The 22,080-nt window shown below is 36.1% G+C and overlaps 1 long non-coding RNA gene across 1 annotated transcript; it reads left to right on the top strand.

The window, feature by feature from the left end:
- Positions 1–11,272: 11,272 nt before the first annotated feature.
- On the top strand, positions 11,273–20,118 carry LOC126884115 (uncharacterized). Its single transcript, XR_007697860.1, has 3 exons — positions 11,273–11,397; positions 14,603–14,817; positions 19,983–20,118. It is a non-coding gene; the product is annotated as an uncharacterized LOC126884115 (long non-coding RNA).
- Positions 20,119–22,080: the final 1,962 nt, after the last annotated feature.

The raw sequence follows: 22,080 nt of genomic DNA, 5'->3' as shown, positions 1-22,080 counted from the left end.
TATACCATAAAACTCCAGGCGACGAGTTCCACCCTGGGCACCAGGTACCTTGGAGACCATCATCGTCATGAAATTTATGTTCAGCGACCCCCAAAACTCCCCGAATAATGGTTTTAAATTAATTGTAATAATTATAACATAAAACTCTGGACGACGAGTTCCACTTATGGGCACCAGGTACCTTGGAGACCATCGAACACATGAAATTATTGTTCAGCGACCCCCGAAATCCTCAGAGTAATGGTTATTGACTGATTTTGAATGATTATAACATAAAACTCCAGGCGACGAGTTCCACCCTGGGCACCAGGTACACAGGAGACCATCGCCGTCATGAAATTCGTGCTCAGCGACCCCCAAAACCCCCCCGCCTAATGGTTTTAAATGATTTGGAATAATTATAACATAATACTCCAGACGACGAGCTCCACCCTGGGCACCAGGTATCTTGGAGACCATCGACCACATGAAACTCTTGTTCAGCGACCCCCAAAACCCACAGAGTAATGGTTATTGACTGATTTTGAATGATTATAACATAAAACTCCAGGCGACGTGTTCCACCCTGGGCACCAGGTATCTTGGAGACCATCGCCAACACTAAATTCGTGGCCGGCGACCCCAAAAACCCTCCGAGTAATGGATATTGACTGATTTTTAATGATTATAACGTAAAACTCTAGGCGACGAGTTCCACCGTGGGCACCAGGTACCTTGGAGACCATCGCCGATATGAAATTCGTACTCAGCGATCCCCAAAACCCACGATGATAAAAATTCAACTAATTTCCATCAATATTGCCCACGTTCTAAATTTTCATTTTCACCTATTCGAGATGCACTTTTAAAATGCGTTTTCTTATGCACAAAAATTTTTGCCCTAGATGAATTTAGTTCACAAAGTTGCCTGACACTCTCTCTAATCGAATGCAAAAAGTTGCATGACGATTCATCTTACTGCACAAAATTCCTAGGTTTAATGCTTCGTTGCTTCGTCTAGTGGTGTTTACACAGGAGGAAAAATTGCGCTTTCAAGGGATTAAATATCAAACATTTTTCCGGACCTCCCTTGCACGGGGGGTAAATTCCCCAGACCTCCCGGTAGGGTGCCCCAAGATCACATTTGCCCCGGGGCCCCCAACATCGTACTTACGGCCCTGCACATACCCTTTGTTCCCAAAAACCATAATCCTCCAAACTTGCCGCAGGCTCGCCCAATAGAGAATTTTTGGGCCTTACTGTCTAGATAAGTTTATCATGAAGGCTGGGAAGCCCAAAATAAAGAACAACTAAGAGGGCGAATTTACGAAAAACTGAGAGAAATTGATCTGAATTCCGTCCAGAACCTCATGAGAGAAATTCGATTAAATTTGCGTCTAGTAGAGGAGAATGGTCCATTCTACATAATTCGATAAAATATAGTTTAGTTAAGTATTGAGTTTTAATTTGTGATAACTAGTTAGTGTTTAAATAAATTTCTTCATTAAAAAAAATCTGATAAAATATTTTGTGTCAAAACTTTTAGGACATCCGTTAATGACGGTGAGAGACGAACTACGACCAAAGAGAATATTAGAAACTAAAAGAGCAAAGAAACAAAGGTAAACCGTTAAGAATAAGCTAGAAAAATGAAATTATTAAAGCAGGTGAAGCCAGAGGGATGAACTACACAAAAATGAAAATGATATCGAGAAACAAAAAAGAATGGAAATAGAGAATAGACACCAACACAATAAAATTTTCTACAGCCTATCGGGTAAAATGAATTTAGATAAGAAGAAGTATTTGTATTAGTATTTTCAGAACAGCTCTTTATGAAGAATAATTATTTGTCTTCTTAAAATTAAAAATAAAGAAGTTTTCCATATACATACTTCCAACTTACTGGGATATACATATTGTATACCAAGGCAGAACCAGAACAAATAATGAGTCATTTACGCTTCATGGACTGAAATAAATATCGTCAGTATACAAAAAATTGAAAACCTTAGTTATTTTAACATGATTAAACAATTAAAGGTACTCCAATGTAAGTCAACAGTTGATGTAATTGTTTGCGCATAACTATTTTCTTTAAGTCATTAGTAGATTGGTATCACATACACTAGGAAATGTGTGTTTCACCTATTTTTGTTTAATAAAATAAAAAATTTTATTAGAGCTGTTTAATATCTATATGGAATCCAAGGAAATTATCATCCAAAAGACTTTTCAGGGCGAATAAATAATCTAAAACATAGATTGTCAAAGTGGTCAATATAGACCCCAAGAGGTCTACATAGACCCAAGACGTCTATATAGACCAGCAACTTTCCTAGCATTTTGCATCTTTCCTAGCAACTTTCCTCCATTCCATGCGAAAAATTCCATCCAATTCCCTATATCTTCTGACTTTTAGAATCTTAAGATCTTCTTCCACATCATCTATCCATCTTCTATGCGGTGATCCTCTACTTCTTCTGCCCTCTGAGTTTGAGAATGCCAGCTTCTTCGTGTGCTCATTACCTGACATCCTAGCAATATCCAGCCCATCTTAGTCTATGCACCTTAATATATTTCAAAATATCTGAATCTGTGCATTGCTGGTAATTATTCGAAGTTATATCTTCGACGCCGTAGACCATTTTCATTTACGGCTCCAAAATATTATAACGTAATTTCTGTTAAAATAATACTCTCGGTTCGTTTATACATTTATTTATACAAGTTACAGAACGAATTTATATTATACACTAACCCTATTTACAAAATTCGTATCCTTATATACTCTAGCCGTAATTCTCGATCATTCCAGGCTAAGCCAGCTCTCTGACTATCATGTGACCTTTCAACCACCACGCGTCGATTCCACGTATATCGTGCTTCGACCAGAATTTTCTCGGCTTACGTCTTGCGGCCGGTGATTCATTGTTTTGCTACATTGCTTCCCTCTTAAGATCTGAGCGCCCCGATCAGCAACTCTAGATGGCCCAGGATGGCGGAATCTATAGGATTCTCCAGCTCTGCATACACCCCTAGAAAAGAAGTAACAGTCTACTGTCTTTGAAGGGTATGACATCTTCGGGTTCATGCAACACACAGTAATTCGTACGCCAGTTTCTCTGAAAATCACTTCAAGCATGCTTCTCACAATCTTCCAATCCAGATTTTCTACTGCATGGCTTATTTTTGGTAAAGCCAAATCTTTGATGTCATAATTACACACGATTTTCTTCAAATTAGTTAGAGCACGCCATATGTTCTCGTAGCTTGGCGCGTCCGTATAAGACTTCCTGGTCACCATATACAGCAAAGATCGAGGACCATCTTCCAATCCCAGTACTCTTCCAATTTTAGGCTGCTGATTTCTTAACTCGTCTAGGCGGCCGAACTTTCTATTGAATACGGACGAGATTCCTTTAGTCATCTCGAGGTTTTGGGCAACACAGTGGGCTAGAGAGACGTTTTCTGGAACACTAAACAGATCTTGCTGAACTTCTGTGGTTACGCCGAATCTAGCGCTCTTTCTCTCTGCATAATTTGACATAAATTCCTTAAAACTTGGTTGTGCGGCATCTTTCATCTCCTATTGGAGGACTCGTGCTTCTTCTGTTTCATTTGGGCCAGCATAGGGTGCAAAACGATTTATGTGAATAACTTTTCGTTTACCGTTTGGCAACTTCTTAATTCTGTATATTACGTCATTTATTAACTTCATACGGACCTTCCCATTGTCTTTGCAGTTTAGGACACAAGCTTCGACGACGTTGTGGATTATAAAGCCAGACAAGATCACCTACTTCGAAGCTTTCATTCTTGCATCGAGAATCATATTGATCTTTCATTTTGTCACTGGCTATCTGGATGTGTTGTCGGGCAAATTCATGAATGTTGTTCATTCGTAACTTCAGGCGGTCGACGTATTCTTCACCTGCAACATGTTCCTCGGAAGGTCTGCAGCCAAACTCTAGGTCGCAGGGCAAACGAACTTCACGACCCAACATCAGGCAGGTTGGTGTTTGACCTGTAGTTTTATTCGCGGCCGAGCGGTAGGCCATCAGGAATAAATGAATGTGTTGGTCCCAATCTCGCTGATGTTCAGATACAACTTTGGACAAGTGTTTACCCATCGTTCGGTTCATCCTCTCGACCATCCCATCTGATTGAGGATGCAGGGGTGTTGTTCTGGTCTTATTGACACCAATCAATTTACAAACGTTTTGGAAAAGAGCTAACTCAAAGTTTCGCCCTTGGTCGGAGTGGATCTCCAAGGGAACACCAAATCGGCTGAAGATTTCTTTAACCAGTACCTCTGCAACGGTAGCAGCTTCTTGATTCGGTAATGCATAGGCCTCGGTCCATTTCGTAAAATAATCCATGGCTACCAGGATGTATTTATTTCCAGTATCGGTTTCTGGAAATGGACCTGCAATGTCGATTACTACTCTTTCCATAGGACTGCCAACATTGTACTGTCTCATGGGTGCTCTCTTTTTACCAACTGGACCATTACCGGATGCACACAGTTGACATTTCCGGCACCATCTTCTTACATCATCTTTACAGTTCACCCAATAGAACCGTTCTCGAACCTTTTGCAGAGTCTTCGTAATACCAAAGTGTCCACCTGATGTACTGTCATGCAACTGACGCAATACTTCTAACACTTTACTTTTAGGTACAATCAACTGCAGCTTAGATTCTGTACCATCATCGTTCTCAAAGGTTCTGTACAGAAGATCATCTTTTAGTACCAGGCAATTCCATTGGCTCCAGTAGAAATTGACTTCTGGACTACATGCACTAATGTTCTGCCAACTAGGTCTCTCACCTTGCCGCATCCAATCCAATACTCTTTTTATACATGGATCATCTTCTTGGGCGTCTTGTAACTGTTGGGGCTGCCATTGCTCATTAACGACGGTGGTTCGTCTCACAGGGCAAAGCTGTTCCTCTATTTTAAGCCGGTGATTACAACTTTCACCGCATGGCCGTATCGATGAAGCATCTGTATTTGAAACAACTCTTCCAGCCCTCTTCATGCGTCTCTTCGGCATCGTGTCACGAATCACCCTCCGTACCATTTCCACCAAACGTTCATCTTTTCTCTTATCGCCTTTTTCCACGGTTATTACTTGATTGTTTCGTAAAGCTTGGCTAGCTGCTTCGTGTTCCAAGGCAATAGCAAGTGCTTCGTCTAAAACTTTCGGTCTTGCTAGTCGTAAAGCTTTCTGTAGTTCACTATCTTTCAGCCCATTGACAAAGCTCTCTACCGCAATTTCTTCTAAAACGCTGTCTGGCACCTCCGGATAAGCCATCCGCACCACACGAGCTACATCTGCTTCAAATTCTTGCAGATTCTCACTTGCTCGTTAACTTCTACTTCGCAGTTGTGCTTTGTATACTTGTTGTAGAGGGGCATCTCCATAGCGTTTTTCTAGACGAGTGAACAAGGTCTGGTAACATTTTTCTTGACCCTTAGGAATTGATCTTAATATATCTGCAGCATCACCTCGCAAAGCAGCAGTCAAGGAAACAGCATTTTCTTGTTCGGTCCAATGATTGGCGGTCGCAATAGCTTCGAATTGTCTAAGGTATATGGACCAAGAGGACTTTCCATCATATGGTGGTAATTTGAATCTCATATTATGCGACATTTCGTCTCTCGGTAGTGCATCTTTCACTACAGAATCTAAAGCTCCTGCTTGAACTGACGGTTGCACTTTTGTATCGGTTATCATGCTCTCTAATTCTTTTATCTTCTCTTCTACGGCCAAAACTACTGCATTAACTGAAGGTAGAACTTTCGTATTGGTTACCATAGTCTCTAGTTGTTTGATCTTCTCTTCTAATATTTCTGTATTGTCGTCTACGCTTTTCTGTATCTTATCGAATGTTCTAGAAACTTCTTCAAATTTCTCGGTGTTCTGTCTACAAACGTCTTTTATTACTTGAGAAACACTTTCAAATTTCTCGTCGCTTTTTCTAGAAGTTTCATCGATCTTTTGAGAAACACTTTCGAATTTCTGGTCGAATTTCTCATTATTTATCTTAGACGTTTCATCGATCTTTTGAGAAGTCTCGTCAATCGTTTGAGAAACAGATTTTAATTTCGCTAAGATTGCTTGTTCTGCTGACTGGAAGTGGAACGTCTCTGGGTCATCTCCGTTCTTGTTGAGGACTTCCTCGAGTCGTGTTATCAGGACTTTCTTGGACCCACTGGAATCTAACTCGTACTCTTCTAATTGTTCACGGAGCTGTTTTACGGAAAGTTCTTCTAGCAACATCTTTGGTCGGCACACACGTACTTTTCACAATGGCTCTTATAAGTCTTTCCGAATACCGAACAATTACGCACTCCGATTATTCCCGACAAATAAAGTTCAAAAGTCTTTTAGAGTCACTTTTATTTTACTTAAAACAACTTATAACCCCACACCTGACACCAATATAACGTAATTACTGTTAAAATAATACTCTCGGTTCGTTTCACGAATTTATTTATAGAAGTTACAGAACGATTTTGTATTATACACTAGCCCTATTTACAAAATTCGTATCCTTATATACTCTAGCCGTAATTCTCGATCATTCCAAGCTAAGCCAGCTCTCTGGCTATCGTGTGACCTTCCAACCACCGCGCGTCGATTCTATGTATATCGTGCTTCGACCAGAATTTTCTCGGCTTACGTCTTGCGGCCGGTGATTCATTGTTTTGCTACAATATTTTGAAGTATTTTTCTTTCGAAGATACTAAGTTGTCTCTCGTTGTTTTGGAATAGAGTCCATGTTTCATATTCAAATATTGAAATCGGTCTTATTGTAAATATTAATCTTTACTGCACGTTTTAAGTTTTTATTTCCCAGATGTTTTTGAAGACCATGGGGAGGTATGTTTGCTATTGCCTTACGTCTTTTTACTTCGTCGCTTGTCGTGATTGTTGATTTTACTATCGATCCAAGATATGTAAATTCTTTGACTTGCTCAAAGATGTAGTAGTAGTTAATTCGGATTCTCTCTTGAACAGTTTTAGTGGTTTTTGGCAAACAACATATATTTGGTTCTTTCTTATTTACAAAAAGCCTAGTTCACTTCCCGCGTTCTTCAACTTTGTAGAAAACTGCACTACGTCTCTCATACTCCTTCCCACCATAACGTCACCAATATCATCATCGAATGCCAGCATTATTTGTGCCGATTTATTAAAGATGGTTTCGTTCAATCTAATATTTATCTGCCTGACTGCCTTTTCCAAGTCAATATTAAACAGGAAGCGCACTAGGCGTCTTCCTGTCTTAGACCATTATTAATGTTAAAGAACGTAGAGTTTTTTCCTTGCATCACCTTTTTTATGCAGTGGGCATATTATTCCCTTTAGCCACTCCTCTGGTATCAATTTCTTCTGCTACAGAAGTTCGATCAGTTTATGTAGTACTGCCAAAAGATGATCTCCAACTTCCTTATACATTTTTCGTCGATTACTGGGGCTTTATTATTATTTTTTTTTTTTTTTGGATGGCATTTGATACTTGTCGTCTCTTGTTGGGGCTTGAACGTGTAGCTGCTGATGGTGGTATGTTGATTTTCTATGTTGTCACCTTCTTCAACATAGTCTAAATTGAGTTCATCTATTAAGAACTGAGTTTGTATTATGTAGAATTTTACCGTTAATATGTATTACGAATTTTATTCTTTATTCTTGGCTTAAATGCTTGACGGCTACCATTTAATTATTTTATCTGTTATTTTAGTCCGGATCTTTTAGTTTGTGAATATTTAGTTTTTCTTTCCTTTTACCGATCTCCTTGTTGAACTGGATATTTTTTTCTTCAAATCGTGACTTAATCAAATACTAATCACTGCCTAAGCTTGCTCCTCTTAAAGACCTAACATCTAAAAGGTTGGAATAGTTATTAATAATTAATAACAAATTTACATCAATGATTACAACATGATCTATTTGCTTAATCGTTTCATTATCGGGAGATTTGCAAGTTCCCTTATGTAGGTACCTATATCTTTGTACGGAAATCGTGTCTCACGTATTACCGTATACCTATCACAGCAAAGTTTGCGAGTCTAAGTCTGTTGTCATTTGAGTCTACGTGTAGGTTCTCTTTACCGATGGTAGGAGAAAAGATATTTTCTCTCCCGACTTTGGAATTAAAGTTTCTTGCTAATATATTAATATCATTTTTAGAGCACTTATCGTAACCTCGGTCCAGTGCCTCATCGAACATGTCTTTTCATCGTCTTCTTTCTCAAGGTGAGTGAATACGTATAATGCTAACATTAGCAAACTTTTCTTATGCCTTAGTCGGCATAGCAAATAAAAGAGAGCATACACGCAGCAGCAAAGGAAGCGTTAGGATATTTGGAAAAAGATGACAAACAAAATCCAGAATGGTGGTCTGAGAAACTAAAAGGTATAGTAGACAATAGCAAGACGGCGTACCAAAAATGGCTACAGACACAGGACTTAAAAGATCAAAGAGTATACGCACAATTGAACAGAGAAGTGAAAAGAGAAGTAATAAGGAGTAAAAATGACACATGGGACAGAAAGTGCGAAGAGGTGGAAAGATACATAGGCGTATCCAAAGTAGCTGAAGCGTGGAAAACGATAAAAAATATAAGAAAACAAAATAAATTGCAGAGTAATTTAAATTTAATAAGTAACAAAGAATGAAAAGATTACTATAAGATACTACTTAAGGAAACTAGACCTGAATTTGAGGTAAATGAAATAGACATGACACGACTGTAAATAAAAAAGTTAGAAAAATATCTACAAAAGAAATAAAAGAAGCCTTATTAGAATTAAAAAATGGGAAAGCACCAGGGCCTGGAAATATCCCCATTGAACTGATAAAATATGGACCAGACATACTGCACGAAATAATGACGGAACTCTTCAACAAATGCATGTTGCAGGGAGAAAAAATACCAGAAGATTGGAATTGTGCATACATTAGCTCGATTTACAAAAAAGGAGACAAAACGTTGTGCAAAAACTACAGAGGTATAAGTACATATAACCAGTGCAATGGGGAGGTTGTATGGCCGGTATTAAAGAAAAGGGTGGAATTAGAAATTCGGGATATGGAAGAACAAAGTGGTTTTCGAGCCGGTAGATCTTGCGCGGATAACATATTCGTGATGCAACAAGTAATAGAGAATAGAAGAGCAAGGAATCTATCTACTCACCTAACATTTATTGATCTGGAAAATCCTACGACACGGTATCTTTAAAGAAACTCTGAAATTTTGACCACGATAGACATAAGTGAAGCATATGTGCGAGCAATTCAAAATATGTATCAAAACCCGAAAAGTTGTATTAAACAGGGAAAATTTTTGTCGAAACCATCCCCTGTTACAAAAGGTTTAAGGCAAGGGTGCTGCTTATCGCCAATATTCTTTAAAATATACATCCAGAAAAATCTGGAGCAATGGAGCAAAAAAGTTGCTGGGATGGGAATAATGATTGAAGAAAACTGCTTAACAACTTTGTCTTTTACTGATGACTAAGTAATTCTTGCCAACGATGAATATGATATGGATTATGTGCTAAGAAAGTAACATATCGAATATGAAAAATGGGACCTATGTATGAACATGGAGAAAACGGAATATTTGAGAATAGGAGAGGAAACCGAAGATCCGGAATTAGAGTTAAGAAGTATAAGAAAATGTAAGAAATACAGATATTTAGGAAGCATAATATCATAAGAAGGAACTACAAAAAGAGACATACAGCATAGGATACAGCAAGGAAGGAAAGCAACTCGTATTTTAAATGGTCTACTATGGTCTAACAAGGTGAAGCTGAACACAAAATTAACAATCTACAGAACAATTGTGGAACCTATTATAACTTATGGAGCAGAGTGTTGGCAACTCACTGGAAAGAAAAGAAAAAATATAGAAGTAGCGGAAATGGATTACTTACGTAGAGCATGCAGGGTATCTAGATTAGAACACGTACCAAATGAGGAAATAAGACGACGGACAAAGAGTGTATATTCCACGGTTGACCATATAGAAACAAAGAAATTGCTATGGTATGGTCATGTTATGAGGATGTCAGAGGAAAGATGTTAAAGAAAAGCATAGAACAGTCTATGGCAGATAGAGGAATTGAAGAAAACGAATGGGTGGATAGAAAACGATGGCGAGCGAAATATGGGATGCGGAGGAGACCGTAGGAACCCCACTGCTTATATATTATATAGTCGACATATTATATGCTGAACAGTCTTGAAGTCAATTACGCTGTGTTTAATCTTACTGCCCACAATAAATCCAGTACCAAATCTAGTAGGTGTTGCAGTTCTCTTTTCCAGGATTCCTGAGTTAGTCCATCGCATCTCCTGTAAAGCAATGATATCTGCTTTGACTTTATGCACCTGTGGGGTGAGTAGATAAGGTTTGATAAAGGCTTCTTACAGTTCACGTGCTTAAGCCATTATCCTTATTTCGTTTGCGAGTTTGTCGTAGGTTGCACAGTCCAGCTTCTTTCCTTGTTGCTTTCATATTATGGATAGCATACAGGGTTGGATAGTTAGCCTAACGCCAAACCCCCTTTTCAGATAACTATTTCCCTCGCTCTAACTTTCCATCCGGATTAGTTATCGGATCTTTAGTTGGGTTGCCCGGTTTCACAGGGAGCACCAAGATGAAGCTGAGAGTCGGATTTGAGTAGGAGGCTCTATCTATCTAATCAGCCCTAAACAGCTATCCTTGGATATAGACTTCTTCTTCCTTCTTCCATGCCTCTCTATCTTGGGCAATTTGCATCCATTTTGGCCTGGCTTGTTTCTTCAGATCTTCTGACAATCGCATTTGTGATCTTCCTCTTTTTCGTTTGTGGTTCCACGGTCTCCAAGAGGCTAAGTGTACTCCTTTATTCCCTATTAAGAAGTAAATGCATTTTTTAAATAAAAAATACACTTGCTTTTTAAATCGACAATATATTATTGTTCCATTGCAAATTATTGTTAACTGCAGATTCAAAATTATTTAATAATTTATTCAATTATAAATGACATGTAGATTTACACTTCTTTTGTATAACAACTGGTATAACAACGTTTTTCTCAGTACTTAATAGATATTCCTAACTTCAATGAAATTCATTAAAAAGACAATTAACTTCTAGTACAAAAGCATTATTAGAATAAGATCTTAAATAGATATTATTACATAACCTCTCAATGAATTCTTTTTTTGTGTGTAACATTGATAAGTGGAATCCCCTTCAAAACTCTAGATTAAACAATCTTTTTGGCAAAAAATGTTCCGAGAATAGAATACAAAAAATATAGTAAGTATATATAAGAGATTTGGTTTAGAATTAATCATAACAAGTGAGACATTCATTACAATCATCAATCATGATGTGCAAGTTAGTAGTAAGTACCTACTTATTATCTATCAAGTGTCAATCAAACGTAATCTGTGAAGGTGTTTTTCTCTTTGCTTGTAATAACGATAGTATTTTATTAATTGTTGTATAATTCACATCCTGGTGTTAGATTTTACCATTTACAATTCTACAAAATACTCAACAAGGATCATATTTTGATTTTTGTGTATGCATTTATTTGAAAATTTGGAGCTAGCATGGGTTGTAGGCAAAAGTGAAACTAAAATACATTTTTTAGTCCTGTTATGATATTTTCTTCTTAAGGTTCCATCTTCTATCGAAAGTTTCATCGAAGGTAACCAGGAGGTTCGTCTAATCTCAGGTAATCATCTCGTTTACCTTTTATTTTGCCCTCTATAATCAAACGCAGAAGACCATAAGGAGGACCTCTTCCTATATTATCGAAATATTCAAGCTTCCTCCTCTTAATTGTCTGCATAATTTCTTTCCTCTTATTATCCCTATCAAGGACTTCACTATTGCTAATTTTGTCTACCCGTGATATTCGTAGCATTTTTCGATAACACCAACGCTCAAAAGCTTCCAATTTCTTAATGTTTAATTGTTCCAATGTCCAGGCCTCAGATCCATAGAACAAAGTTGTAAAAACGTAGCAGTGCAACAAATTTATCCCTATCCATCCTTAGGTCTATTTTCACAAATTTTGCCCTTTCTATTTATATACAACTTTTAATCCCTTGTGTTTGTTCTGCGTTTTGACTAACCAATATACCTACCTAGATATTTGTATTTATCTACCCTTTCTATCTGGATATTATTAATATGGAGTGTCTCGTTTTCTGGATGTTTTGTAATGACCATGAATTTTTTTTAAGTTCATTTTAATACCATATATATGTGATAAACTTTTCGTTCAGCCGTTCCAGTATGTTTGTCGGACTTTGTACAATTGAATTAAATTTAACAGTGTCATCGGCATATCTTATATTGTTAAGGATTTTACCATTTATGATCGTCCCATCCTTACACTCTCCTAAAGCTTCTTGGAAGACCTGCCCTATCTTACACCCCGAATCATATTTTTTTTAACATTTGATTCTCAATTCTTATTTTGAATAAAATAACCCATTCAACATTTCTTATTTTGACTTTTTGGTTTCAGTAGAAGTTTGAAATTACTCTGATGTCGCGGCTGTCGAAGCTTTTCAGCTTTAAGATATTAATTAGTTTATCGTGCTGCACCTTGTCAAATGCTGTGATATGTAATATGTACTACAAATTCGATATACCTGTTGCCTTACACCTCTTCTCATCTCTATTTTCTCAGTGAGATCTTTTCCCGCTCTGATAATGGCAGTATAAATATAGTCAGGGGCGTCATTTGATAGGGTCAGGGGGGCATTTGCCCCCCCGAGCCTGAAAATGACTGAAATTTACAAAAAATAGATCAATTTTGTATTATGTTTGCATATAAATGTATTGTATATATAATACTTGCCCCCTCCCCCTATCAAAATTTCAAATGACGCTCCCGATTATAGTAGATAACATTATTCTTAAATCCTTCGAAATGTCTTCGAGATAATCATCTTCTTTCTTTCTTGGTTCTACAACTCTAAGTGAGTCTTGACCCCGTTTACTATTTTTCTCCACTCTTACTGGTTTTGTGCAGCAATATCTTTCTTAAGCATCCCTATCTTAAGTAGATTATTTGCTACTGCATCCTTTCATTTTTTTTCTTGGGCTACCAGCTGACTTTCTGCCATCGGGTATTTCCCATAAGGTTGTATTTAGCAGTCTTTCATCATTCACTCTCAGTATATGTCCTCAGTATAAATCTTATAAGATTTTCCTTGAAGTATCGTACTAAATGTTCGTCTCCATAGAGTACCTGGAGTTTCTGGTTATGTCTTCGTCCCCTATCTCCTGTTATCTCGTCTCTACAAGGCCCAAAGGTTGTCCAGAGGATCTTCATCTTCCATTTTAAGACTAATAATTTCGTTGTGTTTAATCCTACCAGCTTTATAGGTACTCGTATTTCCACCTTCACCTTCCACAGTGTATCCTTGTTCACAGAGTCATACGCTTGTTTAAAATCCACAAAAATGTGTTGTACAACTTTGTTGTATTCCCAACACGTTTCTAAAATTTAGCGCAAAATAAGGATCTATTCTGCCCAGTCGGAAGCCACACTGGTAATCACCTCCTATTATTTCTTCTGCGAATGGAATAAATTTTCTCAGTAGAATAATCAACATATTTTTGAAGGTTTTACGAATTAATGATACTCCTCTATAGTTCTTACCTATCTCACTTTTTGTGGACGGGTAGGTACAGGTACAATGTAACTTTTACACCACCCTAGCGGCATTTCTTCTCTTTGCCATATTTCATGTATAAGTTAATGTATTGGTATATGAAGTTATTCTCTTCCTTTCTTATCAGTTCTGCATGGATGCCATCTGGCTCCAGAGCTTTGTTATTTCTTACTGTCAATAGTGGTAACACTTTCCTTCCTCAACCGCTGGTAACACTATTTCCGGTTTAACTGAGTGGTATGTTTTTGTTTGTATGTTGTTGACTCGTCAGTGTTAAACAATTGCTAGAGATACTGTCGCCATTATTTAATTATGTATGTATTCTCTACAAGAAGTTATCCTCTATCATATTTTATGAATCCCAGACTACCTTATTGCCCTTTAGTGTTCTGTAGACTGTCAGTACACTGACTGGTGTTGTGGTTGCTCTCAAGTTGCTTAGGTATCCAATTTTCTAGGTATTGTTTTCTTTTTTTTTTTTCGCAACATTTTTTTCGTTACTCGTCTAGTTTTAGTATAAACTTCCCTATTCTTATCTGTTGGTCTTCTATAGCTTTCAAAATTGTTTAAATTCCTGGTATTTTTTTACTCGTTTTTTCTCTTTTTTCCTCTACATTCTCTTGCTGGTATTTGGTAATGTATTATTTGTAATGTATTATTCTGTATTTGGTATATCTTTCATTGAAAAGAAAAGAAAGAAATTCTTTCTCTACATAAATAGTGCCAAAAATAGTGTTTCTCATACGTATATAGGTAAACTTTAGATGTATTGACGAAATAAAACGTTATTCCTAACATCTTCCAATAACTTCCAGCAAGCTTGGATTGATATTGGATCATGATAGAATCATATTTTCTTTATTTATACATACTTCCACAATATTTGTACGAGTATCATTTGTTTTGTTTTAGTTGGTCACTTTGGTTGTATACCTATGCTTAGAAGCAGCATATGGACAGCATTCTTATGGATTGAACCCTGGTCAGCGCCATGCAACTGGCTTCAACCCCAATCAAAATCAGCGCCACGCTACTGGTTTCAATCCAGGCCGCCGAACTGGACGCGTCTACAGAGACTTAAGCAGTGCTGACACAGGGAGAGACCATCCCAAACCTATAGGGGCTCAGTAAGTAATTCATTATACAGGGTGTCCAGAAACTCTACCGACAAACAAAGACAGGAGATTCCTCAGATAATTTTAAGACAATTTAACCAAATTCATCTAATCCGAAAATGCTTCCTAAGGGAGCTAGAGCTCTTTGAAGATGGCGTCTTGTAATTCTTTTTTCTTAAATACCTCCAGAATGCTTCTAGTTAGAAAATCATGCAAAGAGTTGCATGATTGCAACCTCTCCATTGATTACAATTCCTTTATGTGCTTGCAAAAGGGCTTCCTGGTGGATGCTTTTACAATATACATACATTATTTTTTTATTTCTATTATTCTATTATTTCTATTGCTTGTGATGTCTCATTTTCTATTTTGATATTAGCTTTCTGAATCCAATATACACACACCGGCACAATTAGCCGAACACGTTAAAAATGGGACATGTTTGATGTCTCGTATTTCATAAACCAGTGGTCCGATTTGAGTAATTTTTTTAGTATGTTATAGCCTTATTATTTAAGAATATCGGTGTAATAATATTGTTGCTAGACAGGTAAATACCATTTTATACCGGGTGTACAAATCATACTGTGTTTTTTTCTTAAAGTTTGGAACACCCTGTGGAATATTCTAGCATATGTAAAATATTAGAATTAATACTCGATTGTAGATTTAGGCTTGCTTAACATTTTCCTTTTCGATTGATTTACTTATGTGAGATAATAAAAAAGTTATGTGCGTTAACAACTATCCATGTTTTTCATCAATAAATCCTCATAGTAGGGGAGGAAAGTATACTAAATTTGCAGTTACTCGAGCGTTATGGGGCCCTATTGGATTGTGAACAGTATGTGCTAAAATCAGAAAAAGGTTAAGTTAGGTTTTCCAAAAAGTGGGGGACTTTTCATTTTTTAATTTAATTTTCCATTTGAAACAATCATTTTTATCCGATTATAGCGCTATCTATCCATAATTCAAGACTAATAATGAATTCTGACTTCTAATCAGAGTCAACAAAAGACTGGAAATCTTGAAAACCATCAAGACACGAAAGCTGCAGTACCTGGGGCATGTTATGGGTAATGAGAGATACAACGTACTTCAGTTGATTATACAGGGGAAAATCCAGGGCAAGAGAAGTGTAGGAAGGAGACGAATCTCGTGGTTGCGTAACTTGAGGGAATGGTACGGATGCACATCAACCGAACTATTCAGAGCAGCAGCATCTAAGATCAGAATAGCCATGATGATTGCCAACCTCCGTAGCGGAGATGGCACATGAAGAAGAAGAAGATCCATAATTCGAAAAAATATGTCGAATATAAGTTGTTTATTTTTACGTAAAGAATCCAAATCTGCAATAAAAATTGGGGGCTACTATTTAAGATTTTAAATTAAATCCCCCACCTCACCTCCGTGGGGGCTCGTGACACCCCACGGAGAGGGGTGGGGGGTAAATTAAAAATTATAAATAAAAACCCTGCGATATTTTGCGAAATGAACATCAGATCGTAAAACTGCAAAATACACCTATTCAATATTTTTCAAAAATCTACCGAATGGCACCAAACACGACCCCCCACGGAGGTGGGGTGGGGGGTTACATTAAAATATTAAATAGGAGCCCCCAATTTTTATTGCAGATTTGGATCCTTGACGTAAAAATAAGCAACTTTTATTCGCAACATTTTTTCCTATTATGGATAAATGGCAATATAATCGGAAAAAACGATTGGTGAAAATGGAAAATTAAATTGAAAAATGGAGAGTTCCACACTTTATGGAAAACTTAACTTAACTTTTTTTGGTTGTAGCACCCACTCTTCACAATCCACTCCAGGTCCCAAGAACGCTCGAGTAATTGCAAATTTAGCATACTTTTCTCCCCTACTATGAGGATTTATTGATAAAAAACATGGTTAGTTGTTAAAGCACATAACTTTTTTATTTTTCAACATAAGCAAATGAATCAAAAAAGAAAATGTTAAGAAAGTATAATTCTACAATTGAGTTTTAATTTTAATATTTTATATGTGCTGGAATACTCCACAGGGTGTTCCGAACTTTAAGAAAAAAACACAGTATGCTTTTTACACCCGGTATAAAATGACGTTTACCTGTCTAGCAACAATATTATCACACCGATATACTTAGATAATAAGGCTATAACATACTAAAAGAATCACTCAAATCGGACCACTGGTTTATGAAATACGAGACATCAAACATGTCCCATTTTTAACGTGTTCGGCTAATTTTGCCGGTGTGTAGATTAAGAATTATTCGCAATTATTTATTATCTATGTCATTTCTTTCAAGAATGTCTCTTAGCTTATCGTGGTGTCAAACGCTTTTTCAGAATCGATAAAACATGCATGTACTTTTTTATTAACGTCTAGGCATCTTTGTGTAAGACTATTCAAACCAAAGAGCGAGTACCTAGTCCTTTTTCTGAACCCCATCTGTGTATTACTAATATCTGAGTCCAACTTCTGATAAACTTGGTTGTGGATGATTTTTAAAAATAAAGAAACCCTATATTATAGAAAAAAACTACATACTTACTATAAATCATACTACATACAACTGTCTTTAGATATTTTATACACAAACAAAATGTTTTTGCGTACACGAGGGATGAAATATTTTTCGATTTATAGTCACATGTTCTGATGTCTGAGTTAGTAGTCTACTTGAATCCTTTGGGGCAGATTGTACATGTACCTACTTATGTACATGTAAACAAGAATCAAAACAAGAAGTTAATAGTTATCTAAACTTTTAAACGAAGCAACAAGAAGTCGGGGGGCTTCTCTTCGGTAGGGAATTAGGTGAACTACCGTGAACTACAATTCCAAGTTTACTACATAGAAGCTATTAGACACCATATCAGCTATCAGTTCATCCTTGAAAAACACCATCTTTTGTACTGTTTGCGTAGAGAAAAGACAATGAAATTAAAGGGTAGGAAAAGACGTTCAAAGGTGAACTTCACGTAGATATATTTTCGGAATAAAAGGTTATTCCTAACACCGTCCAACAGTTTCCAGTAAGCTTGGATTTGCGGTTCACCTAATTCGCCATCACAGAAAAGTCTCCTGACTTCTTGTTACTTCAAATAGAGGTCGCTACTAGCATAGTTCTAACACGGTTCTAACTTTTAAACGTGTACTTTTCCAGTCTTTTGTCATCAACAAAAATTGTTATCCTGTGTATTATATCTCATATCCGTATGCATTTACCAAATCCATTATAGTGTAGGAAACAGAGGTTGAACCTTGCAAAATGGACACAAGTCCGGTTTTATTTTTTTTCCGTTATATCAAGGGGTGCTTATTATAAGACTAACTTTTTTTGAAAAAATGTCGCCCCGGAACCCCCCTTTTCACCCCTTTAAAGAGGGTAATTTGTGGTTTTTGCGGAACGTAGCCCTTCCTGTACCTTTAACAAAAAATTTTTTTATAGAAATATGAAGAGGACTCTATTTTCTGCGATTTATTTCCCGACAGCATATGTCTATCATTCACCTTTTTAGCGGGGGTGGTGCCCCAAATTTGACAAGTTTTTAAAAAAGATGTTTTTAAAAAAATATATATTTTTCCCTAACTGTAACGTAAATTAAGAAGAAATCCTGCGGCAATTATTCACAAATAAGTAACTGATTTTTTGGTATAGGTTTCACTTAAGGGTAATTGCCCTGTTTTTAATTACAGGGTGTTATATTTAAAAAAAAAACCCTTTTTATACCATCTGAACCGTTCATGCTAAAGTAAAAAGACTTTCAGCGATTACCCAAGTACTGGTCCTATTTACAAATTTGTATAATGGACCCCCATTTTTTCCCCGGAACCACCCCAAAAAAAAGAAGAATTAATAAATAAAGTGATTTTTTTGGAATCCTTCACACACAATGCCCTATATTAATATGCTTCATATATCATTTTGTGCTCGTTATTATTACCCATGCATAGACACCAAAAGAGATTTCCTAGTGCAACCCCTCTAGCCAAAAAAAATAAATAAAATGGGGGGTTTAAATTTTTTTTTGATTTTTGCTTTTTGATCTATATGGGCATATGCTTCATTAATAGTGCTTTTCAAAAATATATATGGTTATTGCAACATCGCTGCGGAAACCACCCCTATCCTTGAAAATATACTGCAGAAACTACCTCTTTCTCTTGGCGAATATGTTTTTACGATTTTCGCATTACCTATGCATTCTTTTTAACCAAAACTTATACAAGGTTAAAGAGCACTATTTACTCTAAAAATTAGCTCCTATTCATTTTTTTTCATATAAGCAACCGTTACGGCACAGTGGCGCCGTAAACCTCATATATGCTTTGGCGGGCTCCAGTTTCAACCCCCCATTTTATTTATTTTTTTTTTTTGGCTACTAGGGGTTGCACTAGGAAATCGCTTTTGGTGTCCATGCATGGGTAATAATAACGTGCACAAAATGATATATGAAGCATATTAATAAAGGGCATTATATGTGAAGGATTAAAAGAAAATCACTTTATTTATTAATTCTTCTTTTTTTTGGGGTGGTTCCGGGGAAAAAATGGGGGTGCATTATACAAATTTATAAATATCACCAGTACATGGGTAATCGCTGAAAGTCTTTTTACTCTAGCATAAACGGTTCAGATGGTATAAAATGGGGTTTTTTAAAATGTAACACCCTGTAATCAAAAAAAGGGCAATTATCCTTAAGTGAAACCTATACCAAAAAATCAATCAATTATTTGTAAATAATTGCCGCAGGATTTCTTCTTAATTTCCGTTACAGTTAGGGAAAAATATATTTTTTTTAATAACATCTTTTTTAAAAACTTGTCAACTTTGGGGCGTCACCCCCGCTAAACGGTGGATGATAGACAGATGCTGTCGGAAATTAAATCGTAGAAAATATAGTCCTCTTAATATTTCTGTAAAAGGTACAGGAAGGGCTACGTTCCGCAAAAACCACAAATTACCCCCTTTAAAGAGGTGAAAAGGGGGGTTCCGGGGCGAAATTTTTTCAGAAAAAGTTAGTCTTATAATAAGCACCCCTTGATATAACGAAAAAAAATAAAACCGGACTTGTGTCCATTTTGCAAGGTTCAACCTTTGTTTCCTACACTATTATAGTTTACTCAAAATTGATTTTTTAGAATTGATTGTTTTTATTTCAGTGCTACCGGCCCTTCTCGTCACGGATTTGAACGTGGTCCAGGTCCAGTAATTCGCCATCACGAATAGATTCAAGAAACACTCCATACCGATGAACCTTTTATATGCTTTATATTTTAATATACGTTTTTAGTTAAAGTTGAATATGGTTTTATTTAACAGTTCTTCTTCTTTTTCTTTTTCTTTAATATCCTTACCACAGTATAGGAGAATTCCTCCTATACTGTGTCCTTACTCTATCTACTACTGCTTTGAAGAGTTATGTTGAACCGACAAGTGAAACGGTTTCTTTCATAGGCTTCTCGAAATGTTTTAATGATCTACACTAGCAAGATCCAAATCAGTGGAGAGACGCGAGTTCTGGATGCGCCGTGGCAAAATTCGAAAAATTGGGGAAAAGTTCATTCTCTGAATTATTCACATAACAACTAGGTGCAGTCATATAATTTACCGGCGTGGTGAATCGGAAAACGGGCCATAGGAAACTCAATGTAAAATTTTAAACTATTGAATTCCTGCTTCCCTAATTATGTTACATCAAAAGTCATGAGAAGTTATTTGTAGAGGATTGAAATCTGTACTAAAAACAGAAATTACAATTGTTCTACGATTTAAACACATTCCAACATTTTGAGAAATATAATGTATTTACCGCAGTAGGTATGTGTGGGCATGTTAGGCCACACGTTACTATTTAACTGACAGTGAGCACACTATTGACTGACGAAAATATCTTTATTATTAATACTTTCTTCTTAACTGAGGGTATTTGATCAGCTTTATTGTGTTTTAAACAATAAATGATAAAATAAATAAAGAAATTGACAGTTCAAATTGTTAATATAATAAATTCATTGTCACCGAATGCAATCTTATACACATTATTGCACTGTGTGTGGCGTAACTTTGGCGTATTTCTCTGAAAATTTTATTATATTTTTACAAAATTTTGAATAATTATTGTTCGTAGAACAATATTACCAGTTGTTTTCAATATACAGATTTCAATTCTCTACAAATAGTTTCTTATGATTTTTGATGTAAAATAATTAGAGAAGCAGGAATTCAACAGTTTAGAATTTTACATTGAGTTTCCTATGGCCCGTGTTCCAATTCACCACCCGGTATATTTTTGTGCAATGGTGCAACGTAGGGGTGGAAAATATGCTCAAATAAGTTCTGAATCGTCAAAACAAGAAGTACTTTATGTTTTAAAAAATATAAAAAAAATTAAATATTTAATATTTGTTCCTGTGTTTCCTGACGAAATATTTGTGTTATAATATCATTTGACACGATTCACTAATAAAATAGCAATACTTTCAAAAACGCCTGGGAAGATGGTCTACAGGCACTATTTTATTAAATGCATTTTAAAAGTATCGTGTACCTAATTGCATTAATTATCTCAAATAAATAATAACAAGTTTAAGGCGGGGTGACTGATTTGCAAAGAATATCTTTCCGTCTACACATAATTTTTCATAAAAATTTTTCGCTCTCCTCGGACCATCCAAAAATATACCTACCCTTTGAGGGACCCTCTAGGAATTGTTGCTTTTGCTAATGTTCTTATTGGTTCCGTCATCTCTCTTAGTTTACGCTTTTTAATGGAATCCAACTTAAGCATTTATCAAGATTACTAGAGAAAGAAAGACTTAGCATTCCTCGATAGTCTTGATCTAATAAATATTCGAATAAAAAGGAATATAAATAAATATAAATAATAAAAGGAATATTTATAATTATAAATAATGAATATAGATAATGTCTAGATATACGACTGTTTTGAATTATTTATATTATAACTACAAACAGTCGTATATTCAAAACAGTCGTATATTCATGGAATAGACTATAGTTTCGTAAGCACAGAGCTGTGCCGCAATATTAGTTGCATACTCTAAAAACATATAAAAAAAACCGTTATTATTGCATATTTTGATGAAAAGAAAATTGTTGTAGGTAAAGAATACTATTCAACACAATCTAATTGGTACGTTTAACGTAAAATAAAACAGTTGTTAACTGTTTTTTAAATTGTGAGATAAACAACAGACACCACAAATCACTTAAATCTCTTTATTTGTTTTGTGATAG

This window comes from Diabrotica virgifera, chromosome 4 (assembly GCF_917563875.1).
Source record: "Diabrotica virgifera virgifera chromosome 4, PGI_DIABVI_V3a".
Lineage (NCBI taxonomy): Eukaryota > Metazoa > Arthropoda > Insecta > Coleoptera > Chrysomelidae > Diabrotica > Diabrotica virgifera.
This window is presented reverse-complemented; position numbering and strand designations above follow the sequence as displayed.